Source organism: Leptonychotes weddellii, chromosome 3 (genome assembly GCF_054177405.1).
Source record: "Leptonychotes weddellii isolate Sample4059 chromosome 3, ASM5417740v2, whole genome shotgun sequence".
In the NCBI taxonomy this organism is placed as follows: domain Eukaryota; kingdom Metazoa; phylum Chordata; class Mammalia; order Carnivora; family Phocidae; genus Leptonychotes; species Leptonychotes weddellii.
In genome coordinates, this window is record NC_138371.1 from 36,379,541 (window position 1) to 36,402,468 (window position 22,928).

A 22,928-nucleotide genomic window follows, 5' to 3' on the forward strand; every position below is an offset into this window, starting at 1 on the left:
CTCTTCAGTCTACCGTGAGTCTTACATAATGTAACAACCAGGGGCATCACTAGTCCATCACCTTTCTCATATAATGTAACCTAATCAAGAGTGACCATGCCTCTATATTCACTGGTCCTGCCCACACTCAGGGGGAGGGGACTCTAATGGGCATTACACGGGGGGACAGGAATCTTGGGGCTGTTCAAGAATTTGGCCTGCCACAAGGAGAGCAACATTGTTTTGCAGTTTTACAAATTTATTTAATGGCTGGTGAAAAATAAGACATGTGGAGTCTCATTAATCTGTTGCAATGTGTTGTTTCCATTGAAATATATGGACAAAGTCTGTACAGAGTTGAAAAAGTTGGGATTATTTTCAACACCTTTTCTTAGTGCTGCAACCACGACTTGGGACTGCTTGTTTCTTGAAGGTTGGTTGCAATATGCAATCAGACACTATATCACAGCCATCAAAAAACCCCGAAATCTTGCCATTTGCAGTGATGCGGATGGAACTAGAGGGTATTATGCTAAGCTAAATAAGTCAATCAGAGAAAGACAAGTATCATATGATCTCACTGGTATGAGGAATATGGTTAGTGCTGTGAATTGTGTTAAGACTGATGAATCACAGACCTGTACCTTTGAAACAAATAATACATTATATGTTTAAAAAAAAAAAAAAAAAGATAGTAGGAAGGGAAAAATGAAAGGGGGGAAATCGCAGGGGGAGACGAACCATAAGAGACTATGGACTCTGAGAAACAAACTGAGGGTTCTAGAGGGGAGAGGGGTGGGGGGATGGGTTAGCCTGGTGATGGGTATTAAAGAGGGCCTGTATTGAATGGAGCACTGGGTGTTATACGCAAACAATGAATCATGGAACACTACATCAAAAACTAATGATGTAATGTATGGTGACTAACATAACGTAATAAAATAAAATTTTTAAAAAAAGCATATCAAAGAACTTTATATACCCTGAGACATTAAAATCGATCGGCTCTTCTTGCTTTTGAATAGATCTTTTACCCATGCACATTAGCATGCATGGTGCTTAAATTTTTACACTAAGTATCAGCTGTTTTCCTTGAAATGGCAAGCTCACTTCATTTACTTTCAAGAAAATGTCTGCCAAAGACCTCAGATGCACAGAAAATATAGAAATAGACATGTTTTTGTTATTCTTATTTGGCAATATTTCTTTTTAAAATCAGTTAAAGGGATCAAATTAATGGTTAATTTGCAGTTCCGAATTAACTGTTTATTATATATTATCCTGCTCTGCCTTCTACAAATATGAGAAATACAGTTTATAAAATAACATAGAGATATTCATTTATTGATAGGATTTCTTTTTCATATGTGACATTTATTCTTTGATCTATATAGTCCTTTTGCTAAGAAAAGTGTATTTCTTTCTCCTTTAGAAAAACAAACAGTCAAAGTTATTGGCTAAAAGTAACATTTCATTACTTTAAGAAGATTTACTTAAAGTGTATTTTTAACCTTTCCTATTATGCTAGAAATATTTGAAATGAGTTATTTCTATAAAATTCTGTAAATAGTGAGTCTGAAATTCCAGTTCATGTCTTGAGCTATATAAGCCTAATGAGCCATGTGTGGACCACCATTCTCTGTGCTTATGTGGTAATTTCCTGATTAATACTAATTAATGACATGTCATTGTTCATTTAAAATGAATGATGAAAATGATTATTCAACGCTGATATTGAAATCACTCAGCAACTTGGCACCAGATCTCTGTGTCAGTAGGCAGTGCCAGGCTCATGATGACTCTCTGTTATTTCCACTTTCTGCTACACTAAACTGAAATTCAATGATGTTTGTTTTTAGGTAGAGTAGGCCTCTAAAGGAGTGGTGGATGATTTAGCTTCCTTTTGTAGCTTGTGTTTGATCTATTTATAAATGGCTTTGCGTGGTAAATTAGGTAAACTGTGTAGTCTCAGAACAGCAAAGCAGGGCTTGCCTAACAAAGGAGTCAGATATCCAGACCTTTCTTGAACGTCACTTTCTCCCCGTCTTTATCGTCTTACGGCATTTTCATGCCTTCATGGATTCAGTTTACTCACGGTTGGGTTCTCTGAAGAGAGTTTTCACTACTGAGTTCTAATGTCTCTTTTCCCTGTGGTTACTATTTTGGTAACAATTGGGTTAACTATGCAGAAGAATGATTTGCCAATATGGAAAATACTGTGTGTGTGTGTGTGCTTGTGTGTGTGTGTGTGTGTGGGTGGGTGGGTGGTAGATTTCTAGAGGACGTGGTGATGGATATACTTCAGGCCAAAGGACAACCAACTTCAGCAAATGTAACTTTTTATCTTCTAAAAATTAGAAAATAAAACTATTCTGTTTTTAAACTGCCAATAATAGGCACACACCAGCTAGATAAACTAAAAGGAAATCAAAAGAATAATTTATCTAAATTCTCATAAAGTTCACCAGCAAAGCCTATGTCAATAAATAAGCTGGGTTTATTCACAGTCTCTCCGGGATGGTAGAGAATGCTATTAAGAACAGAATTTCAGTAATGCCTAAAAAAGGAAAGTTACAGAAACATTTGTATACACAATTCATTTCTGTTCCTCACCAAGTTCTCATTTTGGGAATGTTTAGTTAAAAAGTTAAGTTCCTATATAACACCTCAGGTTTGTTTTGATGGAGATTGAAACTGACAATGCTAGGTATAATGTAATAGGTGGCTTTAGACTCTAGGCTGTCTGATTTAGTGTTCTGTTTGCCATCTAGTGGTTGAAAACAAATATACATGAAACCAGTTGATGGTTCAGATGGGACTAGTACTGAAGGATGCTGGATGGTACCCAGAGAAAATTTGGAATAATTTGACTTTTGATTCGATTGTATCCTTTAACCAAATCATGAGTAAATCATAGCCAGATATTGGATGAAGGATAATAAAAACAGTAATAATAATAGGGACATTGAGGAAGCAATAGTGAAGGAGCTACAGCTTATCAGAACCATCAAGAACCTTAAGCCAGCAAAGAGAAAAGAAAATAAGAAAAAAAGATCATGCAGATTAAAACATGATTACCTGTGTTTCTGGTCATCTGAATTATGTCAAATGAGTTTTGAACAGACAATGTTGACTTCAAGAAACCATCTACTTGATCCAAATTCCTGGTGGAAGTTGTCTGCTTTATGATGTCATATACATTTGGAGACTATCGGACATCTTGTTGGGAGGTCACCCAAGAGTTTGGGTTGCCAAATGGAATTAAACTTTAGATTGTGGAACATGAACCTGCATACCAACTCACTGAAGTTTGATTATGTGTGTAGTCAACGGTACTTGATAAAATTCTTTCTAACAAGGTTCAAGAGTAGGCATTCTGCTAAGTTTTACAAAATACCAAACATTCAGATTGAGGATTGTGCGGTAGCCAAGAAGAGAGATGTTGTGGAAAGGCAGCTTTAACTTCAGTATATAGACAATATACTGAATTAGCCCCTTACAATATTTAACTAAGTCAGCTTAAAGAAGATTCAAGACCAAGGTAGGTAGAGATATCTCCAAGTGATTCATGTTTTTTCTAGAATTATGTTGATTATTATTTGGGAACCAGCCACATCATCACTCACCAACATTAGTTTTTTTTTTTTTATGGTGACCAATTTTTTTCTTTCACAATGTGAATTTTCATGAAGAATTTTCATAAATGCCCATTGGAGACTATCAGGTGCCAACAATCAACTGTTTTGGCATCACAAAATTTATCTTATATGGGTTATTCATCCAGGTCATTCACAATGTTTTTCTCAGAATTTAGGACTGAATTATCAGCTTTTATAAAAAGTTCTTTGGAAGAACTCATAGATTTATCCCTTAATCATTGAGCGTCCCCTATCTGCCAATTTATGTTAAGGGGGCTTGTTTGGAATAGTGATCAGCCAGAGCATTTCTAGTAGCGGTATCTAGAGTTTTGCTGTCCAACACAGTAGGCATTAGCCATACATTACTATTGAACGCTTGGATTTTAGCTAGTTTGAATGGAGATGTACTGTAAGTATGAAATACACATTGGTCTTTAAATAATTAATAAAAAAGAAAAAACATGCAAAGTATAGCATTAATATTATAGTGATTACATGCTAAAATTATAATATTTTGGACACATTTGTTTAAATAAAATATATTATTAGAATTAATCATACATTTGTTTTCCATTTTTTATTATGGCAACTAGAAAATTAAAAAATACATATTTGGCTAATATTTGTGACTTGATTGAATTTTCACTGGATAGTCATGTTTCCAGAGTTTGTACTTTCTACTGTGAACTTTAAATTATACATATTTGTTCTGATAGTTGAAGAGATTCTAATAATTTTTGTATTAACTGCCTATTTTTGGTGAGAGCATCAGACATTAGAAATCTTCCCTTTTCCACAGCATGTCCAAATCATATATGACCCCAAGGCACATCTGCTCTATACCATACATTGCTAAGTTGTATAGCTCTTATTCTTTGGCAATTTGGCCAGCTCTAGAGAAAACCAAGACTTTCTCTCAAAATTTGTGCTAAGCCTTTGATAAGGGATTGAATTCTAAAGACTAAACAAAGATGGTTACTGCATACCTAACCTGATGTTTTCTTTGCTCAATCTTTAAGTAAATGCCATCTAAACAACTAAGTCAGAAATTGTATCTCTGAATATTGGTATACAAATCTTTGTGGTAAATGTGTTCCCATGCCTTATAGAAAAATACCTAGAGTGAGATTGCTGGGTTGTATGGTAAGTGTATGTTTATCTTTATAAAAAATTGCCAAACTCCCTAGAAGAGTGCCAGTTGCTTAGCTTCCCTGCCAGAACTTTATATTTTCAATCTTTAAAAAACGTTTTTCTAGTGGATATGTAGTGGTATTTCCTGGTTTGAATTTGTATTTCCTTAGAGACCTATGATGTTGAACATCTTAACATGCTTAATTGTCATTCATATCTCTTCTTTGATGAAGTGGCTGTTTAACTTTTTGCTCCTTTTTTTTGGGTTGGTTGTCATATTATTGAACTGAGATTTAAAAAATATATATTCTAGATTAAGTGCTTTATCAGATAAATGTTTTGCAATATTTTATGATAGTCTATGGCTTGCCTTTTCATTTCTTTGACAGTGCTTTCCAAAAAACAGAAGTCTTAAATTTTGAAAAAGTACAAGCTATCAGTTTTTTTCTTTAGTATTTATGCTATTTTGTCCTATTTAAGAAATCCTTATGTCAATTAGAGAAAGACAATTATATGATTTCACTTATATGTGGAATTTAAGAAACAAAACAAATGAACATAGGGGAAAGGAAAGAAAAATAAGACAAAAACAGAGAGGGAGAGAAACCATAAGAGACTCCTAACTATAGGAAACAAACTGAGGGTTGCTGGAGGGGAGGTGGGTATGGGATGGGATAACTGGGTGATGGACATTAAAGAGGGTATGTGATGTAATGAGCACCATGTGTTATATACAACTGATGAATCACTGAACCCTACCTCTGAAACTAATAGTATACTATATGTTAATTAATTGAATTTAAATAAAATAAAATTAAAAGAAATCCTTGTGTAACCTATACCAGCAGAAAAGTTTCTGCTACATCTAATTTGGGACATTTTATAGTTTTCACTTCTACATTTGTATATATGATTAATTTTGAGTTAATTTTCATACATAATATGAGGGAAAGTTCAAAGTTCATTTTTTTCCCATATTTATCCAGTTATAGCACCATCTATTGAAAAAAACTATTCTTTCTCCACTGAATTATCTTGATGAATGCCGTGATAAAAACCAATTGACCATATATATCTTGGTTTATTTCTTGACTCTTTAGTTCCATTGATCTATATGCCTGTCATTGTGCCAGTATCATACCGACATAATTGCTGTAGCTTTCTCTCTATAGTAAGACTTAAAATCAAATAGTGTCCTCCAATTTTACTTTCTTTCTCAAAATTATTTTGGATTTTATAGATCCTTTGAATTAAATATAAAGAAATTAGCTGATCTATTTCGACAAAACAAACAAATAAACAAACTTGTATTTTGATAGGGTTCACGTTGTATCCATAGATCGAATTAGGGAGAAATTGTATAATAATAATGCTGAGTCTTTACAATGGTGGAATTCTCCATTTTCCGGTTTAATTTCTCTCTGTATTATTTTATAGCTTTCATTTTATAGGTCTAGCATATATATTATTAAATTTAGCCCAAAGTATTTTATGTTTTTGATGCTGTTTTATTTTTTATTTATTTTTTGTTTTTGATGCTATTTTAAATGATATGCTTTCTATTTCAATTTTTAATGATTCTTGACATATGAAAGTACAGTTTTTTTATATTGACCTTTTGTTTCATAACATTGCTAAACTCACTTATTAGTTCTAATAGAATTTTGGGTTAGATTACATGAAATATTCTACATAAATGGCTATATAATTGCCAAGTGAAATGTTTTATTTATTTGTTTTTAATCTATATGCCTTTTATTCTTTCTCTTGCTTTTTCTGGCTTCTGCCTTAAGGGAATTGGTCATTTGGACAAAGTTTGTAGATATCAAAATGGACATTTTATGGATTATCTGTTGGTTTTATCCTATAGGTATTCTTGACCAAGGCCAAGTCTCCAATTTTGGTTTGAAGCTTACCTGGAATAGGTATAAAAATGACTAAGTCAGCAATATATAGTTCATTGGTAGGAGAATTTCCTGAGGCTTCTAAAAAGAGTCTCTTGAAAGTCCATCTTATATAACAAGTCTCTGCTGGTCAAACTGGCAGAAGTGGTATTTGGTTTTCTCTTTCTGTGGTTTAGAAGATTCTTTGATAATGACATGAAGTTTAGCCTGAGACAAATGTTGAATTCTATCTACATAAGCCTGATTTTAGGATCATTAAATCTTAAGGGACATTAGAACATTTTTTCCAAGGAACTTCTTGAGGAAAAGAACATTCTTAGAATCCTTGTAGAGAATCATTCTTGTAAAGGTTGAAGGAGTGGCAGAAGGACAAGGAGAAGGGAGTTCAAGATAAAGTAAAAGAGAAGGGTCTGTGGAGAGTAGTATCCCCAAGACTGAAATGACTTTCTCTTTAACCTTTGCCAAAATTACTTTTAAAGATACTAATGTCAACTCTGTATTTCTTTTAAAGATCTCTGCGTACCAATTAAAAACTGATTATTGAGGGCATCTGGGTGGCTCAGTCGGTTAAGTGGCTGCCTTCGGCTCAGGTCATGATCCCAGGGTCCTGGGATCGAGCCCCACGGAAGGCTCCCTGCTCAGTGGGGAGCCTGCTTCTCCCTCACCCTCTTCCTGCTTCTCTGCCTACTTACGCTCTCTCTCTCTCTCTGTCAAATAAATAAATAAAATCTTAAAAAAAAAATTATTGAGTAGTTAATAATTCAGTATTGTATGCTTGAAAGTTGCTTAAGCATTCTTTTTTTAACTTAATTTTATTTTTTTGCTTTTATTTATTTTTTTGCTTTTTGCATTCTTACCACACGCACACACACAAAACAGTGGCTATGTTAATTATTTTGATCTTGGTAATCATTCCCCAATGTGTATGTATATCAAATCATTACAACATTACAACATTACGTTGTATACTGTAAATATATATTTGTGCATAATATATAATTATTCCCCAATAAAGTTGGGGAAAAAAGAAAAAAATAATTATTGGGTGTTTAGAATCTTACTACCTTTCTTTCCTTGTTTACCTCAAAGATACACAATGTTAGATATATTAAATGTTTTACAAAATGGCTACTAATTCCAAATTGCCCTTGGTAAGAAAAAAAAAAAGTTATGCCATTTAGAGGGATAGGTACATGAAATGAGGCTGGGATGTGAGCACATATAAAAACCTACAAATGATTCTAGGAGATGGTTTACTTTTACTACTATAAAAACCTGTGGGGAACATATATACAGTTGATTAAAAGTGTCTGGTGAAACTATTCCATGTCTTGAGTCTCCCTCACCCCATTGTGATGATCAGGCCATCTCTAGACACCAACCAAACATTTAGTGGCCTCTGACAGGCAGAATTTGTTGGGAAGCAATCTTCCCAAGAGTAGGTTCCTCAAACACAAGACAACGCAGAGATGGGTTCATAACAGTTTTGATGGGTGACTCAACGGCAATGTTTGTTGTAGGAAGGAAGACAGTCTAATGGGAACTTTTTCCTCATTCGTCTTCAAGACAGTTTTGGGAAACAGACTTAGTAGGAAGTATGTCTGTCTTCTGTCCTTTGAGTTTCCTCATGTAAATGCACAACAGAAAATGACATTCTTTGGACATGACAAATTAGGAGACAAAAGTGATAGTAGGCAGTTTTCACCAAGGAAAACAAGTTGTTGATTTTAATGAGATCTAAAAATATTTCTGAAGAACCAATTCTAAGGATACAAGATGACTGGAGCAGAGGGTTTCCTGTATAAAGATCAGATTCATACCTCTTGCTGGAAATTTACCCACCACAGCAGCCTAAGATAGGCCCCTGATAGGAGTGAATTGGGACGGTCTTGGAAGTATAAGAGAGTCCCAAATCAGTCGTCTTGGGTTATGTAAGAGAAGAGTCTTGGATAGGTCACAGTAGAGCCTCATGAACTTATAAAATCCCTCACAAAGATCACCAGGAAAATCATTACCAAAAAACAGGTTGGTTTTTTATTAACAATCTTGCCAATAAATAATACAAGATCTTGAAAAGGGAAGTTATAGAAAAAGTTTTATAGGATTGGGTCTGGTACACATGTGATTTTTGAGATGGGGTTTCTAAAGCAGGAAATGAGTAGAGACTGAATAACATGAGCAGACTGAAGTCACTTTTTAAAAAAAATTTATTTCAGAGAGAGAGAGAGAGAATGAGCAGGGAGGAGAGGGAGAAGCAGACTCCCCACTGAGCAAGGAGCCCTATGTGGGACTCCATCCCAGGACTCCGGGATCATGACCTGAGCTGAAGGCAGACACTTAACTGACTGAGCCACCCAGGTGCCCCTGAAGTCACTTTTAATTGTCTGGAGACTGCAGAGCGGGGCTTTTAATCAAACTATTTATTGAAACTTTATGTTCTTATCATTCCAGAACAGTTATGACAATGAGACTAATTCATGTTTGCTTTGCAGTTTGGCAAACTTCTGTTTCTTAGGTTCTTAATTCCAATTTTCATTACTCAGATTGAAATGTGAGGTTACTTCACCTTGCATAGAAGGCTGTATTAATATCTCCTTTCTGTTTTCAGTTTTTATCAACTGAAATCAATTGAGACAAAACATAGTACATTCAAAGTGATTTAGATGTAGATTATAACTGAACACCATTGTATAACCTCTGGAAGTAACTTGGTAAGAATCTGTTTAACATGTCAGATGAGCTAGAGAATTGAAGATGGTGACCAAAATAAATATAAAAGAAAAAATACACAGGAAGCATGAACTTAATGTTGCTGCTATTTTGAAAGACATCTTTAGGCCTGACCTCAAAATTCTGGGTGACATTTTGGCACTGAAGATTATAATTCTGATTGAGTCAGTATACTCTGAAACATTAAGCAAGACACACAAGATGATAGGGGCCTAAAAACAAACACGTATCGGTGGAGCAAAATAGAGATCTAAGAAATAAATAAACCCTTACATATATGGTTAATAAATTCATGACAAAGGCGCCAAGAATGTATAATGCGGAAAGAATAGTCTCTTTAATAAATGTTAATGGTAAAACCGGACCCATATTTTACACTGTACACAAAATCAACACAAAATGGATTAAAGATTTGAACATAGACCTGAAACCATAACACTCCTAGAAAGAAATGTAGGCAGTAAGGTCTTGGCAATGACATTTTGGGTTTGTTACCAAAAGCAAAGGCAATAAAAACAAAATAAACAAGTAGGACTACATCACACTAAACAGCTTCTGGACAGCAAAAGGAATCATCAACAAAATAAAAATGTAACCTGTGGAATGGGAGAAAATATTTGCAACCGTATGTTTGATAAGAGGTTAATATCCAAAATGTATAAAGAACTCATACAACTCAATAACAACAACAACAAAATAATTTAAAAATGGGCAGAGTAACCGAATAGACATTTTCCAAGAAAGGTATACGAATGGCCAACAAGTACAATGAAGGGTGTTCAACATCACTAATCATCAGGAAAATGCAAATAAAAGCCACAAAGAGATACTACCTCATGCTTGTTAGAATTGTTGTCATCAAAAAGATAAGCAATCCCAAGTGTTGGCAAGGCTGTGGAGAAAAGAGAGCCCTTGTACACTGTTGTAGGAAAGTAAGTTGATGCAGTCAGCATGGAAAACAGTATGGAGGGAGTTTCCTCAAAAAATTAAAATGGAACTACCATGTGGTCCAGCAGTTCCACTGCTGTATCCGAAGGAAGTGAAATCACTCTTGAAGAGGTATCTGTATCCCTGTGTTTATTGTAACATATGTACAATAGCTAAGACATGGAAACAACCTAAATGTCCATTGACAAATGAATGAAAAAAGAAAATGTGATTATGTATACATGATGTAATATACAACTATAACAAAGAAGGAAATCCTGCCATTTGCAACAACATGGATGGACCTGGAGGACATTTTTTGCCAAATAAAATAAGCCAGACACAGGGAGACAAATGCTTCATGATCTCACTTATATGTAGAATCTGAAAAAAATGTCAAACTCATAGAAACAGAGTAGAAAAGTGGTTGCCATGGGCTAGGAGGTAGGAGAAATAAGAAGTTGGTAAAAGGGTACAAACTCTATTATAAGATGAATAAGGTCTAAGGATCTAATGTATAACATGGTGACTACAGTTGATAACACTGTATTATATAATTGAAATTTACTGAGAGAAGAAAAATGTTCTCGTAAAAAAATTAAGTATATATGTTGAGGCATTGGTGATAGGGCTAATGAACTTTCACAAGGTGTACATATAGCAAACCATTATGTTGTATACTTTAAATATCTTACAATTGTCCATTAAACTGGAAAAAAAGAAGAGCACAAATAAACAACCTAACTTTACACTTCAAAGAATTAGGAAAAGAAAAGAAACTGAGCCCAAATCTAGCAGAAATAAGGAAATAATAAAGATCAAAGCAGAAGTAAATGAAATAGAGGCTAGAAAAACAGTAGAAAAGATCAGTGGAGCTAAGAGCAGGCTTTTTGAAAAAAACAAACAAAATTGACAAATATTTAGCTAGACTAAGAGACAAAAATAAAGAAAAATCAGAAATGAAAAAGAAGATATTACAACAGATACCACAAAATATAAAGAATCATCAGGGAAATAGCAAATCAAAACCACAATGAGCTAGCACTTCATACCTGTTAGAATGTCTGGTATCAAAATGACGGCAGATTAGAAGTGTTGACATAGATGTGGGGAAAATAGGACACTTATACACTGTTACTGGGAATGTAAACTGGTACAGCCATTATGGAAAACACTGTGGAGGTTCCTCAGAAATTAAAAATAGAACTACACTGTGGTTCGGAAATCCCTCTTCTGGAGTATATCCAAAGTAAATGAAATCAGTATCTCTAAGAGATATCTGCACTTTGCTGTTCACTGCAGGATTATTCACAATAAGTAAGATACAGAATCAAACTCAGTTTCCATTGACAGATAAATGGACAAAGAAAATATGGTATATATTCTACAATGGAATATTATTCATTCTTAAAAGAACAAAATTCTGTCATTTGCCACAACATGGATGAACCTGGGGATATTGTGCTAAATGAAATAAGCTAGGCACAGAAAGACAAATGCACATAATCTCACTTACAGATGGAATCTAAAAAAGTCAAACTCATATAAGCAAGGTAGAGTAGTAGTTGCCAGGGTTTAGGAGGTAGGAAGATGACTCCTTTGATGTTGGTCAAAGGATACAAAGTTTCAGTTACACAAGATGAATAAGTTCTGGTGATCTAATGTACGGTATGATGAATATAGTTAGTAATACTATACCGCATACTTGAAACTTGCTAAGAGAGATCTTCCATGTTCTCACCACCAAAAATGAAGATAATTATGTGAGGTGAAGGATATGTTAATTAGCTTGATAGTGGTAATCATTTCACAATGTATGTATAAATCAAAACATCATGTTCGGGGTGCCTGTGTGGCTATCAGTTAAGTGTCTGCCTTTGGCTCAGGTCATGATCTCAGGGTCCTGGGATCTAGTCCCGCATCAGGCTCCCTGCTCAGTGGTGAGTCTGCTTTTCCCTCTCCCAAATCTTCAAAGAAAGCCATCATGTTCACTGTAAACATATACAATTTTTGGGCGCCTGGGTGGCTCAGTTGGTTAAGCGACTGCCTTCGGCTCAGGTCATGATCCTGGAGTCCCAGGATCGAGTCCCGCATCGGGCTCCCTGCTGAGCAGGGAGCCTCCTTCTCCCTCTGACCCTCCTCCCTCTCATGCTCTCTCTCTATCATTCTCTCTCTCTCAATAATAAATAAATAAAAATATTTAAAAAAAAACATACAATTTTTATTAGTGAATTATACCTCAGTATAGCTGGAAAAAAAGAAAAATGAATGCAAAATAATGGGATGTTACTCAATTCATAAAATTGCTGTGATAGCTATATTTCAGCAAACATCATAATTTATATTTGCACAGCTCACTACAGTTTATTAAACTCATTTGATCTTCATATTTATGTATGATGGCATTTCTATTATTTACACATAGTGCAATTTAGGCTCGGGAAGATGAAATGACTTTCTTAGTCACATGGCTAGTAGGCACTGGTTTTGGGATAAGAACTTAGGTCTTTTGCTTGTAAATACAATTCTTTTCATACTGTACTGTAGCAAATGACATAGGCATAATTTTCCCTGAGTCATCACATATTTAAGATCCATTTTCCACTGAAGGATTATCTTGAATTTGTATTAGGAACATTTCCCCTAAGAATTTTCATGTATTTCTTTTTTTTTTTAAAGATTTTATTTTTATTTATTTGACAGAGAGAGAGAGCGAGAGAAGGAACACAAGCAGGGGGAGTGAGAGAGGGAGAAGCAGACTCCCAGCTGAGCAGGGAGCCCCATGCGGGTCTCGATCCCAGGACCCTGGGATCACGACCTGAGCCGAAGGCAGACACTTAACGAATGAGCCACTCAGGCACCCCTCATGTGTTTCTGATAGAAAAAAAACAATAGATTTGCCAATGATTTTTTTAGTAATGATGCTGTTACTAGAGAATTAATGGATTTGGCAAAAAGTCATCAGATAGTCTTAAATTCATTAGAGTTTTGTTATGTTTATAAAACAGAATATTACTCAGCGATAAAAAAGAAATGCACCACTGATTAAACAACAATACTCATAAATCTTGGAGACGTGATGCTAAGCAAAAGAAGCCAGGCATAAAGGAGTACATACTGCATGAATCCGTTTTTATGAACAAGTAACACGATTTATGGCAAAAAAGAATAGGAAGAGTGCTTGCTTCTGGCACAGGGGAGGAAAAAGAACTGTAGTGTAGGGTTCCTTAGAGAGACAGAATCAATAGAAGAGATTTATTATAAGGAATTGGCTTATGCAATTATGGAATCTAAGAAGTCCCACTATCTGCCCTCTGCAAGCTGGAGGCCCAGGAAACCCGGTGGTATAATTCAGTCTGAGTCCAAAGGCCCAAGAACCAGGGGGACTAATGATGTAGATTCTAGTTTGGGTCAGAAGGCTTTGAGAACAAGGAACATCTGAGGGCAGCTGAAGGTTGATGTCTCAGCTCAAGCTATCAGGTAAGAAGGGTTGAGTTCTTCCTTTCTCTGCCATTCAAGCCCTCAATGGACTGGGTGATGCCCATCCATACTGGGGAGGGCAAACTGATTTACTGAGTCCTCTGATTCAAATGCTGATTTCATCTGAAAAATGCCCTCACAGACACACCTGGAAATAATATTTAGCCAAACATTTGGACACCCTAAGATCTAATAAAATCGACAGATAAAGTTGACCATCACAGGAACTTTCTTGGAGATGGAAATTACCTATATTTTGATAAGGGTGTGGGTTACATGGGTGTAATTATATGTAACAACTAATTGTGTTGTACACTGAAGATTTGTGTATTTGTAATTGTTTTGTTGTTGTTAAGTACGCTCCACAACCAGCATGGAGCCCAATGTGGGGCTTACACTTAGGACCCTGAGATCAAGACCTGAGCTGAGATCAAGAGTCCGAGGCTTAGCTGACTGAGCCACTCAGGTGCCCTGCATATTTGTAAATTTTTAAACTAGAAAAATACTTGCTTAACTTAAAAAAAAAAGTTTTGCTTAACCTAGTGGTATGAGTCAGCAATTTTGAAAAGCACTTTTCAACTTTTTACAACTCTAGGTCTAAGCAAATTGATGAATATATCAAGAACAATGGAAATTGGAAGTATCAATAAAAACTCATTGGGCACCTGGGTGGCTCAGTTGGTTGGGCGACTGCCTTCGGCTCAGGTCATGATTCTGGAGTCCCTGGATCGAGTCCCGCATCGGGCTCCCTGCTCAGCAGGGAGTCTGCTTCTCCCTCTGACCCTCCCCCTCTCATGTGCTCTCTCTCTCAAATAAATAAATAAAATCTTTAAAAAAAAAAAACAACTCATGAATATATGTGTGTTACTTAATTGTACTTAATGCCTGTATCTTAGTTTCTAAATGTGAATCTCCACTAAAAGGAATCAGGCCTCTTTGGAGTAAATGCTGATTCCAGAGCTGGTGCAGAGAAGTATAAAATAATCCCAGAATACATTGTTGTATCAGAAATCCATGAAGTATTCAAGGGGTGATGGGAAAATATAATAATTTAACAGAAGCCGATTTGATGGGGCTCTTACTCGTCAAGTATGGGGGCAGTGTTAGCATAAAAATGATAATAATGAATTATAAGTCATTGAATAATGAAAAATTCTGTGAGTTCATACTTATATAAATCAATAAATTAATTAATGGTGGAGAAAGAAAGGCTCATTCTTGTAGTAGAATGCTAGCTAACAGATGTTAGAAGGAGTGCTGGAGTTAGAAAATCAAAATGACTTAAAATTCGTGAGTCAAAGTTTGATTAGGAATGGAATATTTTTAGAGTCTCAAAGTATTTCCACTAAAATTACTTATTAATTACAAAGTGAAAGATAGTGACTTTCCAATAGAGAAACCAGGCACTGATCAAAGTTGACATTAACAATTTGGGATAATCAACATCACGTGTTGCTGATATGGTACACTGAAAAGGATGTTAATAACATCTCGCCCAAATTATATAACCTGAATCTCATTGTAAGGATACAACCTAAATTGAGGGCTATTCTACCAAATAACTGTCTCAACTTTTAAAAAATATCGAGGTTAAGAAAGACAATGAAAAGTTGAGCAACTGTCCAGGACTAAAGGACCCTTAAGAGGCATGCCAGCTAGATAGAAGATGAGATCTGGAGGAATCCTGTGGAGGTGAAAAACAATAGCTATAAAGGACATTATTGGGTCAATTAGTGAAATTTGATTATGGACTATGAATTAAATAATGGTATTGAACCAATGTTGTATTTGACTGTTTTGCTTATTGAACTGTGGGTTAAGAAAATGGTCTTGTTCTTAGGAAATATAAATAGGAATTTAGAAGTAAAGGGGCATGATGTCTCCAACATACTTTCAAAAGCTCAGAAGCAATCATACGTGTATATGTGTATTTGTGCATCCATGTGGGGAAGAGAGAGGTGAGGGGGAGAAAGAGATGGAGAGGATAGAGTGATAAGACAAACTGAGCAAAATGTTTAAAATTGTTCAATATTGACACAAGGTATAAGGGGTTCCTTGTACTATTCTTACAACTTTTCTCCTCTATGCATTAAATTATATCAATATTCAACAATACACACAGAAAAATAAAAAAGTCATCAAAAATGGATTCAGAAGTAAAATCTGATTTCTCAATTGCCAGATGGTTATTCTCATTTTCTTTCTATCCGCCTTTTATTCTTGGTTCCATACCGTATTTTCTTTTGTAAGTCTACCCCAAATGCCTTGCATTCTTTGTGAAGTTGAAATTGTGCAATGTAGCTTTCCATAATTAAATGTTGCCATAACATAACTCTGAAGGCAAGAAACGAGGATGAAGAGATGTGAATAAATGCATTTTCATATAAACCATTTAATTCAGGTTAGTATGCATTTCATTATGCTTTCAAAACTAGAAGGATAACTGTAAATAATAGACATTAATACACGTTTCCTTAAAGAAGGGATGTAGAAGTTTAATAATACTTTGTTTTCAGAAATATAGTTGAATAAATTAGGCAAACATTTTCAGCTGAAAGAAGAGACGTTTCTAAATATACTTTATCTTATACTTTTAATGAATAATTTCAGTAATCCTTTTATAGTAAATTATGTTCTTCATTTTAAATGCCCAGCTTTCGACACAAGTGCAAAGAAAGATTTTCAGGCTTCCATTTTCTCTGGGGAGTTAATCACGCAGAAAAATCTGTTGCCTCAGGCCTTTTGCATTCATGAACAAAAATAAGTCTAAAGGATAGATACAAGTCTATCTATTTTGTGATCTGATAACATTTGTTAATTTTCTTAGCTTTGGCCATAAAAATAATGAGTAACTGTAACCAAGGATATTGGCTCCAATATTCAAAAAGTTTAAGCACTGCAACAACCACAAATTAAAAAAAAATAGAATTGAAGATATGTCGCTATACCTGTGGTCTGAATTTAGTAATAGTAAATTGAAGCTGAGGATTTTCTACCTAAAAGAGGTGGGTCTATTAGATGATGGATCTGTCTCAAGTGGACTCTTCTGTTAACTCCATCTTACATCCTGCATCTCACATATTTTATGATGAAAATCAGCTTGCTTTCCATTGTCCTCCCCTCCCCTACACCTTGTAGGCAGTTACAGTTCAGCTTCCATTCAACTTTGACAATATGTTCTCTAGAACCAGCCACTTTGACCAGATTTTGCAGTATATTATGTAATGTATATGTTATGTTATATATAGCCTTTTCTTTCAACTCTCTCTTATAGTGTATGACCAATATGTCTAATTTATGATAAGATATAAGGGAAAGGTAGCCCTAAATCTATAATGAATCTGTAGGTGTTTTTATGAGGTCTCGTACTAATGTGTATATATTATTTTTCTTCTTTGTCGTCTTTATCTTCTTTCATTGTAAGATGACTTTTTTGTAGGCAAAATTGTTATTACTTACCTGTTTCCTCCTAGATACCTGATTCTTAAGATTGAAACTCTTAATATTTTGAAAATTAAAAATATCCTGTGGCAGCCCACATCTTGGCATGTTTAAAGTCATTAAACTTGAATGGCACTGAGCTTCTCTATGGGGATGGTGGCGCAGAGATATTTACCAATACAAGAAGGGTCATTGTGATGATGATGAGGGAGGGAAGATTTGCTTTTTAGTGTGGACCACAATCAGGTTCATACCTGCCATCCTGGGTAGATACAATTATTTCAGCAGTGAAATATCTGAAGAGGATTATGATTGTGACAGAGAAGCCATGCAGAATCATGTGCTCAGAATTATAGGGGTCTGAAGGGTCCAATGCTTCATTAAGAAAATCAGGCTTCTCACATATTGTAAAATACATTGGAGATAAGCAAAGCCTTTATGCAATCCATTGAAGAAGTCTGTATGCAAAATGAGCTTTAGCAAATAGAATGACGAAAGACTTCTGCAAATAGAAATGAGTCCTAAAATAAGGAAACAAGTACTCTTAGAGTAAATGGTGTGTTATAGGAACAGCAGTGAATCTAAAAGTGTGGTTCTGCAGTTTGGAAGCAGAAGACTCCAGGGTGAATAAAAATACTTGCTAACAGGCCCCATTAGTTTCTTATTGAGGAGGAACTAGAAGTATGTGTGTACACACACATAAACATACCTGCATATGACACACGTCGATGGAGACCCATCATGGTTGCATATAATGCTATGTCTTATTTTGCAGTCATTTACAATTCTTAGCTAGACTGTGACTTAGTCATTCTCAGCAAATCCTTTGCTGTCCTTCTAACTTCTAAGTTAAAACTATCTCCTGTAAGCATTGTTATTTTTGAGTAATCTATGTTGCTCTCACTGCACAGATATTTTTCTGAATGAAATACACATTATAATGGCATGAAAGATAGATCTCTGATAAAAGTCATAAGTGCCAGGTTCACTTCTAGTCCCGAAATCCTTATCTCTGCCAGGTCTTCAAAATTGGGTCATTTAGTTCATACCTGTCAGTTCACGTAGGACTAGCTCCATCTAAAAGAAATCCATTTCTCTCTGAGCAAATTGAAACTTTACCCAAGAAAGCTGAGGAGCATGAGTTTTACAATAGATCTAAGAACGGTTTTGTTGTTTTCAGCTAAGGTCCGGTATCTTTTACCAATGCAGTGCAGAAGTCTAATGAAACTGATGTTTGTTAATTTGCTCTCCTAATGCAGGCAGTGCATTAGTAACATGGGTTACTTCTGAAAGTCATAGGATGATTATAATTTCTAATCAATGAAACTTCATTCTGTGGTTGCCTGATGCTTTAGCACATTGAAGAACATACAATCAATCCCTTTTCTGCTGAAACCTTAGTTGATAGCATGGAAGTTTGAAAGCATTGACAAAACAATTTCGTCAACATTGTAAAAGCATTCAGGTAATAAATAGTATCCAGAAATGGCTTCTCTGGCGGATGGGTCGGCAGCAGGGGCGGGGGGAATAATTGCAGCTACATGGTTTGCTGATTGCTTTTTAACTGGATAGCTCAAGAGATCTAATGCCGTGTGTCATTTTGAAATACTATAGCAATCATTCAGAAAAGAAATACACATGGTTCAGAAACCTGCACCAGCTCTTGAAAAGCCTTTGCATTTTCAATAAACGCTGACTAGAGACAAAGCTATTTTCTGATTTTTTCATAGAAAACTACTTGTTAAAAGTACATTTCAAGGGCTTATCTTCATTCACATGTATTTTATCAAGTTTATGTCTGGTTACTCTCTGGTGGAATCTTCTGGTTTGCATGATGGTATGTTTCTGTCTCCCGGACTTTTCTGGCAGTTGCCTTTCCAACTTCAAACATGCGTTTTGTTTTTTTTGTTTTGTTTTGTTTTTCCAGGAGGCTTTTTAAATTGGTCTCATCTGATCATTTCTGTGGCCAAATTTAGTCAGATACATCATTAATACTCTGTTCATTTGTGTTCTTAGTTATGTCACTTTGTAATGATTCCCCAATTATTTATTATTTATAGGAGTAACTCTATTTATTTCAATATTCTTCTATTGCACCTTCAACTCAATGATAATAAGTTGTGGGAAGAACTCTAGTGCCTGAGCTAAAGTTAAATGGAGTAGGTAAGATAAGATTAAGTTAAATTAAGAATACCTAAAACTCCATGGTGACATTTAGCATTCAGATTTATGCATGAGTTCTGAGACTCATTGCTTTAATATTTGGGATTTGAAATTTGAGACTCCTGCATTGATCTAAACTCAGATGACGTAGGTGGTGGTACCAAATATAGCTGTTTTTTCCCCAAACAAGAGTATCTCAGCTATTCATTTCCTAGCAGATAGACAGTAGATTATAAATCAGAATGGAATCCTTTTATAATTTGAGAACAATGAAAAATACAAAACATTAATTTCAAAGGCTTAGGCTGTGCAACATAAATTCAACAGGCATGAGAACGTGCACTGCCTGTTTAGTAATCACGACCTTACGGAGAGACATTATTTCATATCCCACTTCCACCATAAGGTCCTTTGAGAAAAAGCTCATTGTAGATGACCATCACTTACAGCCTAAAGGAAACAAATTCTGCAGATGAATCCTTAGGAGAAAAATGGATTTCTTTTTTTAGCCAAGGAATGGAGAAAGTGTAAAGCAGGATATCCAGTATAAATAAAACATTTTTCTACCTGTTGTACTTAGAGTTCTCCAAGAAAATATAACACATTTGCTCTCAGCTTAATAACATTACTCTAAATATGTAGTCAAAAGACTATAAAAATTAGTAATACCAGCAGTTTACAATTGTTGAGCATTTATATGTGACTTATACTTTAGTATTTTTATATACATCATTTGCTTTCATCCACACACTAGTTCTTTTAAATTAGATTTTAATTATCCCCATTTTACAGATGATTAAATAAATTGCCCAAATCACCAAACTAAGAAGTACTAGAAGCTAGGAATCTTATCCTTTCCATCTGATCTAAACCAAATGTTTTTCACCATTGTGCAATATTGCCTTGCAATTTTATAAACAGTTTAGGAAATTACATTAGCTCATAAATTACAAGAAATTTTCAGGAAGCCTCGAAGGACAAGATTCACAGAATGAGTTCAAATTCCTTTCCAGTGATATTTCTCTACTAGCTTAACAGGTAGGTAGATTTCACCTGAGAAATTGCATAAAGAGAATTATTCTAGACGGGAGTATTGATCCATAAGTTTTGGACTTTACTGACTCTGTGGGTAGCTAAAATGGACTACATTCTTGTAAACATATTATTTATAAATATATGAGTTTGTCAGTAAGTATATGCATAGGTGAGTATGTGTGCTTGGGTTAGAAACGCATTTAGCATTGTAATCACTAAGCACTTTAGTGTCCTCTCCTGAGATTTTTAATGCTAGAATAAAATAAAAAAATAAATGTAATGTCAACATGACTCTTGCTGTGATTGAGAAATAATTATATTCTTTAGTGAACAACACAGCTTAAAAATAACTGGATTACTGCATATCACTGCACATTACTGCCTCTTTCTTGGATTATGCCTGCATTAAAACAAGTTAATATAACACGGTGGGGCAAACTGCTTAAAAAGTACCTAGTGACTCAGCTGCATAATTGTCACCCATGTCAGTGGGAGTTGTATGGTTCAATCCTCAGTGATAAGTCTGTAATAAATGTTTCATCTGTTGGAATATTGGACATAGGTTTGCATATATTTATACTTGTTCTTGCAGCAAACACATTCCCATATCCTATTGTCAGTATAAACTACTTACGATTAAATTTGAAAGCAGAAAGGAGCCTGGGTTCTGGAAACAGCCTACCTGGGGTGGTCTCCAGTTTCTACCACATCAGCTGTGTGACATTGACTAAATTAGTGCATGTCTCTGTGGCCCAGCTTCTTTAGTTAAATGGAGAATATGACAGGATCTACCTCAAAAGGTAGTTGTTACAGTTTCTATTTTGAACTGTTAAAATACCTGGAACAGTGCTTGCCATAGAGCTGATACCAATAAGCACTAGCTGTTATCCTTATATACTGATCATTGCTGCTCTTGTTACTATGTCCTCAGGAGTTATAACAGAAACATATAACAGATATATTTATAAAATAAAATTTATAGTGACCTTTGATATAAGCCAGTGTATCAACAATGATTGATTACACAACAATTATTGTCTCAGTTATCCTTTTTCAAATTATTTGCTTATCACAATAATAGAAATAAGTACACACATATACTAAATACTCTGCAACACATTTTACATAAGCATGTTCATAACAACTTGCATTAGCCTGGTTGCTATCACAGAATACCATAGACTGGGGAGATTATAGACCACAGGTTTTATCTCTCACAGTTCTGGAGGCTGGGAAGTCCAAGATCAAGGAGCCAGCAGATTTGGTGTCGGGTGAGAGCCCACTTTCTGGTTCATAGATGAGTTTTCTCATTGTGTCCCCACATGCAGGAAGGGCGAGAGAACTCTCTGGGATTTCTTATAAAGGCACTAATCTCATTCATCAGGGCTCCACCCTCATGACCTAATCTTCTCCCAAAGGCCCCATCTCTTTCTGCCATCACACTGGGGATTAGGTTTTCAACACGTGAATACTGGGGAGATACAAACATCAGTCTATAAAACAACTCTAAAAGGAAAGTGCTATTTAAGAAAAAAGAATCATGAAGAAGCAGAAACTCCAATTCACAAAACTTTGGTAACTTTCCCCAAGTCATACAGCTCTGAATGTAGGAAGCTATATTTGAATCAAGGGCCTCTGGTATCAGCGCCCAAGCTTGTAACAAGAATTTTGAGTAGGAAGTTGTCATCTCTCTCCTTCTGAGGATATGCTTTCATAACAAATATCATTTTCACCTCCTTTTCCCCTAAAGAAGAGAGTTTATATAAAGCCCAGATTCCAATAAATTTTTTATTTAACATTTGGAGCAAGAAGAGAGAATGTGGTAGAGTTACATCATTTCTATAAAATGCATATACATTTTCCCTAATAATCTCTAGGGTTTGAGTTTCCTCAAGAATGTGATCCCCAGGCGTTTACTACAGAGGCCAGGGAATGCAAAACAGGTGGCTGGCTGTCTCTCTGGCATCACAGCTCCTTCTTATATATTGCCATTCGGCATCTTAATGGGACCTGACATGTGAAAAGCATTTAAATGTTGTATTTCTAGAAGTTTCGGGGAGTTTTGTCTTTTTTTCCTTGTTGATAACTTGACACTGAGTTGACCAAATTCGCTGGTGGAAGACTCATTTCTTAAAATGAGCTTTTTATTTATTTAATTATAAATAACCTCTTCCCTTGTTTTTTTCTGTCTTCATTTTTAGTAGTAATGCTCAGTTCACTTATTACGGGTACTAAATCTTCAGTTTCATCTGCTGTGACCAAAAAAGGTGAGAATGATTTTTTTTTCCTAGTAATTTTCATGTAAAGGTAAATTAGGAAATCAGTAATATTACGGATTTCCTTGGTTCCGGAACTTCCCTTGCTAATAAGTAAGGACAACTAACTGAACTCACCATACCTTGCAGCATTAGCAAATGTGGTATGGGCAAACCAGAGGAGACAAATAAACATGTACTAATTCTGCTCTGCTGGTTATTTTAATTTTCACTGTAATCAAAGA